We start from the raw sequence: 7,527 nt of genomic DNA on the forward strand, positions 1-7,527 counted from the left end.
GAATAAATGAAAAAGCATTTTTAAAGTGCTTGTTACATACCAAGCACTGTGCTTACAAATAGAAAAGAGATAGTCCCTGCTCTCAAGTATTTCACACTTTAATGGAAGAAAACCCTGCAGCAGACTGGATAGCAAGACCCAGGGGTCCTTAGAATGCACTAGCAGGTCAGACAGCAATGATACCAAGTTCTACAGGGTATAGTGGTAGGATAGATGTTAAGACCTGATGGTCTGGGGCAGCTAGGTGGCTCAGTGGATAGAGCACAAGCCCTGAAGCCAGGAGGACCTGAGTTCAAATCCAGCCTCAGACCAACACTTGACACTTACTAGTTGTGTGACCCTGGGCAAGTCACTTAACCCCAATTGCCAAAAAAAAAAAAAAAGACCTGATGATCTTCCATCCTGTCAGAACAAATTGGTGACTCCCCGCTCAACCAAGTGGTGTGAATGACTGTTCCCAAGGGTGGGAAATGGGGCATGGATCTTAAGATCCAAGCAGAGAAGGGCACCCCCATCATTTGTTCCACTGGGCCCTCAGGTGGCCAGATGTGGGGGAGGTAGTCTGGGAGGCCCAGGTGGAGAAAGTGAGAAAGATTCCTCCACCCCCACCTGCTCCTGCTGACATCCTGTACTGTCTCTGCTTCTCCCCCTCCCTCTCTCACCTCTCTTCCCCTTCCCTCCACTTTATAATAGTTGGTGTTATTGTTGTTATTAATGACATATTTAAACAGACTCTAAGATTTACAATGAAATTTTTGTAGGACTCACCTTCCCACCTTCTTCCCTCTCCCTTCCTGTTTCTCTCCTTGTGTGGAGGGTAATCAGGCTGAGTTTGTGACTGAGACTAAAGAATGTTTCCTCTTTCCCAGCTTCTGAGGCTCCCAGTCTAATTCAACAGAGTTCTCTTTGGGGTAAGTCCACTGATGAAGATTCTTCCACCATCCATCACCGAAGGGAGGGAAGGAGCTTCCTCAGGAGGAAGAAATTCTATACAATTGAGGACCAGAAGGTGCAAGAGGCCAGCAAAGAAGATGACAAAATGATGAAAAGCTGAACTTCTGGACCACAGCTATACCATAAGACCTCCTGGGTGCACTCCTGACTTACCCAGAGAGGGAGGACTATAGGGATTCCCAAGAAAGAGAATAGAAAAACCAGAACCTTAAGATTCTCCAGGGGAGAGGAAAAGGCAGGCTGGGGCAGAAGCAGGAGATCACTGTGTAATCATAGGTGAGAAACCTGCCCTCTTTCGGCCTCGGTTTCCCCATCTGTTAACAAGGTTCTTAGACTAGACAAGGATTCTTAACCTGGGGTCCATAGACCCCTAAAGTGTCCATGGATATATTTCAGGGGGTCTGTAAGCTTGGCATTTTTAATATTTTGATAATTCTATTTTAATATAATTGGTTTCCTACGTAAGCTTCTGTATTTTTTTAGGCATTTAAAAACATCATTCCAAACAGGGCTCTGTAGGCTTTTGCAAGCTGCCAGAGGGGTCCAGAATACAAAAATGGTTGAGAATCCCTGACAGAGATGATCTCAGAACTACCTTCCAGTCCTGAATCTGTGGGTCTATAGTGTATTAACTAACTAATCTATTATCCTGCAGGATAACAATGTTTAAGTGCGCATGGCTCAGAGAGGTCTTTAAAAGAACAGAGGGCCTTGTGGTACCTGAGATAAATGGTACTGTGCATAATTCATAGAATTGTCAGAGCTAGAAGGAAGCTAAGACATAGAATGGTGGAACTGGAAGGAACCTTTACAAATAATTCAGCCCAATCCTCCCATTTCGCAGATAAGGAACCTGAAGCCCATTGTGATCCAAAAACAGAGTCAGTGGGAAAGCCAGCATTAGCATCGTAGTCTCCTAATTTCCAGTCCATGGCTCTTTCCAATATATCAAATATATTTATCTGAGGACCCTGGCACCCAGTTTGAAATATTCCCTCCCCCCAAGTTATTTACATGTCTATGTGCTGAGAACTCTTTCTGGGGCTCTATTGATACAAAACTCTTGGAAACAGCCCTACTCCTCCCCATGGTCTGCATATACACCTCCTCTTTTCTTTGTGAACAAGAATCACTGTAAGTCTGTTATGAGTAAATGAAGGTATATGTAAATGCTCATTTTTGACAGGCAAATCTTCAGAATGGGGTGGGGGGGAGGGAGGCTGGTTGACTGGGAAGCAGCTGAACAATGCTTGAAAAAGCAAGGTTGAATCCCAGCAGAAGAGTGAGTGGCAAGAGAAATGAAGCTGGAAGAAAAGGATGAGTCAGAAGGACAACTATAGAATGGAAGTGTGAAGCATCAGTTTGAGGTTAAGTGGCTAGAAGCCTGGGGAGAATCATGGACTCATATGACATGTCAGTTTGAAAAGACCTTCAAATATAGATTATAGGATGCCAGCTCAGAAAGAAACCTAAGAACCTAGAACACAGAATCTTAGAACTGGAAGAAACCTTAGGATGTGAGATATTCGACTATCAGAAGTTTGGAGGAACCTCAGAACATAGAATGTCAGACTGGAAAACAACCTTAGAAATTATCTAGTCCAACTCCCTAGGTTGATGGATGTGGAAACTGAGGGGCAGAAAAGGGAAGTTACCTACTTAGCTCAAGGAGTGAGTCAGTGACAGAGTTTAAACTAATTCCTTGGTCTTTTACCTCCCAAGATAGGGAATCTTTCTACATGATGGACTTAGAAAACCTAGGATGTCCTTCTATTCCTCAAGTCTAGCCCCTTCTCTCCCACTTCTGTTTTCCTCTCCTCCTCTCCTCTTCTTCATCCTCTCTTCCCCACTCAATCAAACAGTGAGTATTTATTAAGTGTCTACTATGTTCCAGGCACTGTTCAGAACATACATGCAGGAGGAGGGTGACCAGGGTTGATGTAAAACTACCAAGTTATTACACCCAAAGGGTCATAAAACTGCACGTATCCTTTGACCCAGCAATACCGCATCTAGGGCCGAATCCCAAAGAGATCATAAAAATGGGGAAAGGACCCACATGTACAAAAATATTTATAGCAGCTCTTTCTGCGGTGGCAAAGAATTGGAAATTCAGGGGATGCCCATCAATTGGGAAATGGCTGAACAAATTGTGGTGTATGAATGTAATGGAATACTATTGTGCTATAAGAAATGATGAGCAGATGGACTTCAGAAAAACATGGAAAGACTTGTATGGAGTGATGCTGACTGAAGTGAGCAGAACAAGGAGAACATTGTACACAGTAACAGCCACATTGTGCAATGATTAACTTTGATAGACTTAGCTCTTCTCAGCAATGCAAGGATCTAAGACATCTCCAAAAGTCTCATGATGGAAAATGCTATCCACTCCAGAGAAAGAACTATGGAGTTTGAATGCAGATCGAAGCATACTGTTTGCTATTTTTTTCCTTCTGTTCTGTTTTGTTTCTTTTTTCTTGTGTTTCCTCCTATGGGTTCTAATTCTTCTTTATAACACGACTAATGTGAAAATATGTTTAATAGAAATGTATATAGAGAGCCTTTATCAGATTACATGTCATCTTGGGGAGGGAAGTGGGGAGGGAGGGGGAGAAAATTTAGAACTCAAAAGCTTACGGAAGTGAATGTTGAAAACTAAAAACAAATTAATTTTTTTAAAAAAAAGAAATGACAAGGAGAGGATAGTTTCAGAAAAACCTAGAAAGACTTACATGAACTGAAGCAGTGAAGTGAGCAGAACCAGAACATTGTACATATTAACAGCAATATGGTATGATGATCAACTCTGAATGACCTAGCTATTCTCAGCAATACAATGATCTATGACAAATCCAAAAGAGTCATGATAAAAAAAAATGCTACCTACCTCCAGAAAAGGAACTGATGGAGTCTGAATGCGGATCAAAGCATACCATTTTTCACTTTCTTTATTTTTTTGTGTTTGTTTAATTTTTGGTCTGTGTCTTCTTTCACAAAATGACTAATATGGAAATAAGTTTTGCATGACAGCACATGTATAACATATATCAATTTGCTTATTGTATCAGGGATAGGAGAGGGGATAGAAGGAGAAAGAATTTGGAACTCAAGTTTTTAAAAAATGAATGCTCAAAAATTGTTTTTTACATATAGTTGGGAAAAAACAAAATGTTATTAAAAAAAAAAACCCTATCAAGTTCTTATCAAACTCTGCCAGTCCTTTCTTCCTCCCCTTGAAAATTGTCTCCTCTGGGCCACTCCCCAGGGGCTGGAAGAGGCCAAAGCCAAGGGAAGACTGTGGGTGCTGAGCAATTTCTTATACCATGAAGTCGTAGGCAGTTTTGAGCTGTAGCCAGTTACAATATTTGAAGAGCAGGAGGCAGTGTATGACATGGCCTGGATAGCAGCCAAGAATTGCCCTAGTGGGTTGAGCCCAGCTAAGCTAGGGAATCAGCAGAGACTTGGCTAGAAATTTTGGCACCTAGGGTAAGCAACACAAAATGTAGTAGGGTGGTTCCCTTTTTGAATTATTATCCTTTATGATTTATTGATCACTAGGTTCTAAACTCAGTTGTTTCTATGCTCTTGAAAGAATAAAAATGCTGTCAGGGCCCTGGAAATTTTGGTGCCCTTGGACAAAGCCTCAAACACTTTACCCTAGTTACAACTCTGGAAATCAGGAGGTCTACAACAAAGGTTAGTAACTGGAGGACAGGAGCTCCACGACTGGATGGAAAAAAAATAAATACAACTTTGTTTTTTCCAGCCTTTGGTTTTCTTTGTAATCCTATGTATTTTACTCTGTACATTTAAAACTATTATTCTAAGATGGGGTCCAAAGGTTTCATTAGATTGTCAAAGATGTCCATGACATTAAAAAAAGGTTAAGGGCCCCTGGTCTAGGGCCTCTTCCTATTTTGCTGTGTGAACTCAACCCCTGAGGGTGGTTGGATGAGAACTCAGAGGCCTAGTGGTAGGGAAGAAATAACCTACTCTCTGGGCCTTTTCATAGGAGGGTGGAAACAGAAGTAATATGAGCCCCTGAGACGATACCATAGGTTGGCCTCCTAGCAATCTCTCTGAACGGTAGTCACCTGTTTCTTTCACCTGAGAAGATCGAAATAAAATACACCAGACCAAACCACACAAAAGAGGAAGCACAACCCTCCCTTGTGTAGTAAGCTCACCCTCATAGTTAGTTAGCCATCCTTATTTCCTGATGAGGAAGTCAGAGGGGTTGAGGTGTACAAAAGGCAGTGCTAAAGATAGATCTGAAACCCAGGGCTTTGGATCTTGGCCCTAATCAAGTAAAGGCTATGCTCCCTTTTCACCAACTGGTTTTTTTTTTCTTTAGCAGTTATTCTTAAAGGATTTTACTGATGCTTTTTGTCTTTATATCAGTTATTTCTGGAGGGAAAATCCTGCTCTTCCCCTCTAGACTAAATCTTCCTTTGTGACAAATAAAAACAATTAAGGAAAACATTTAGGTATGAAGACTCCAACTTTCTGTCCTAATAGGACTCCTCTCCCAGCCCCACTCTACCATCTCTGTTATATTATCTATGTATGTTATATTATCTGTTTTCCGGGGTCTTTACTGGTTTCTCAGTTACTTAGAGCTCCATTTCCCTTTAGTGATCTTTCCATTTACATGGATATAGCCATTGTGTGTACTGTATACTGCTTTATGCATAGTGAGCCCTTAATAAAGGCTTTTTTGTCATCTCTTTGTCCTGTTCATTTCATTCTGCATCATTTGGTACAAGGAAGAGATGGAGGTGAAAAGGAAATGTATTCCAGGCACTGGGGACAGCCTGTGGAAGAGTGTGGAGATGGGAGATGGAAAACCCTGTGTGAAGCCAGCTTGGCTGAATCCTAGAATATAGGACAGAGTCAATGAGTCACAGTCAGTTTGTCAGTCAGCTGGTCAGAGAATCAGACAGCCGGTCAGTCAATATGAGGTGGCCAGTCGCTTTGTCAAAGTTAGGTAGATTTTCGGCAAGCTAGTCAGTTAAAACGAATGAATGAATGAAAACATTATTAAGCACTTAACTATGTGCTATAAGCATTGAGAAGCCAGACAGTCCCTATGCTCAAGAAACCCACATTCTAATGGGGGGGAAACAACACATATAGGAGGTTTTAGCTTGAGTCACATGGAAAGACTCCTTAGGGTGCAATGGCAATGCAGATGGTAATGCATTTTTTTTAATGCCATTTCCATTGATGCAACTCTATCTGTTTTCCGATATTAAACTATTTGACAGTGCCAAAGATTTTAGTGGTAAGAACTTTCTTTTTTCTTCAGTAACTGTGGCTCCTGGGGTGGGAGGTGGGGGGAGGCAGGGAGGGCTATGGTACCTATGGAAGCAATTGCCAGGTCACATCCCTGGACAGTAGTTGCAGGGGCTGAGCTAGAAGCAGGGCTTATGTTCTGGGGGACTGGAGGGGGCAGTTATGCTATTCCTGAGGCTCTTGGGCAAAGGGTTCTGGGCTTTTTCCATGAGAATCGTAGGGGAGATGGTGGTGGAGGGGAGGTTGATCAGCCTGGCACATACTTCCTCCTGTCTTGTCCTCAGGGCACCTTGCTGCTGTGGCAGTTGGCATTGGTGGTGGCAGGAATGGCAATCCCCTTCTTCATGAGGGTTGTTTCCCTGGGTGATGGTTATAAGGACAGTGTTAACACAAGAAAACTGTCATTCCATGGTTCTTGGGCTTACTAGTATGACGGTGGCAGTTTGTGGTGGTTGTGCTGGTGGTGGTGGTGGTGGTGGTGGCAGCCAGAATGGTGGGAGTCAGTCAGTCTGTATAAATAAGAAAGACATGAGTCAGTCAGGCAGGATCAGTCACTTTCATCAGATCAAAGATCTCAAGTCTGAAAGGACCTCAGAGGTCATCTAGTCCAACCGCCTCCTCTTAGAGATGTCTCTCCTCTCTACTCACATGACCACTGCTCTGATTCAGGCCCTCCTCACCCACCCCTCTCTCCATTGTAATGGCCTCCTAATGTGTTTCCTTGCCTCGTGTCTCTTTTTTCTTCAACTCCTCCTCCAACTAGATGCAAAAGGAATATTCCTAAAGCACAGGTTTGATCATGTTATTTCCCTGCTTGATAAATTTCACTGCTCCCTGTCACCACCAGCATCAAGTATGAACCCTTGTCATTTGGCATTTAAAGCTCTTCATACTCTGGCTCCAGCCCACCTTCCCAACGTTAGTACACATTACTCATCATCTCACACTCTCTACTGTCCTTGGACATGATGTTCCATCTCCTATGTCCACACCTCAGAACAGGCTCTCCCCCGTCCCAGCAATGCTCTCCTTCTTTCACTCCACCTTCTAGAATCCCTGTTGTTGTTGTTATTGTTTGGTCATTCAGTCATGTCTGACTCTTCATGACCCCATGTACCAGGCTGTCCATGGGGTTTTCTTAGCAAAGATACTGGAGTGGTTTGCTATTTCCTTCTCCAGTGTATTAAGGCAAACAAAGGTTAAATGACTTGTCCAGGGTCACACAGCTAGTGTCTGAGGTCAGATTTGAACTCAGGTATTCCTGACTCCAGGTTC

At 42.8% G+C, this 7,527-nt stretch overlaps 1 long non-coding RNA gene across 1 annotated transcript; it reads right to left on the reverse strand.

Annotated features, from left to right (window-relative positions):
* Nucleotides 1–3,873: 3,873 nt before the first annotated feature.
* On the reverse strand, nucleotides 3,874–7,283 carry LOC144455902 (uncharacterized). Its single transcript, XR_013484738.1, has 2 exons — nucleotides 7,198–7,283; nucleotides 3,874–6,761 (listed from the first exon to the last, which is right to left on the reverse strand). It is a non-coding gene; the product is annotated as an uncharacterized LOC144455902 (long non-coding RNA).
* Between the last annotated feature and the right edge of the window lie 244 nt (nucleotides 7,284–7,527).

Source organism: Phascolarctos cinereus, unplaced genomic scaffold, assembly GCF_003287225.1.
Source record: "Phascolarctos cinereus isolate Bilbo 61053 unplaced genomic scaffold, phaCin_HiC Scaffold_2;HRSCAF=192, whole genome shotgun sequence".
NCBI lineage: Eukaryota > Metazoa > Chordata > Mammalia > Diprotodontia > Phascolarctidae > Phascolarctos > Phascolarctos cinereus.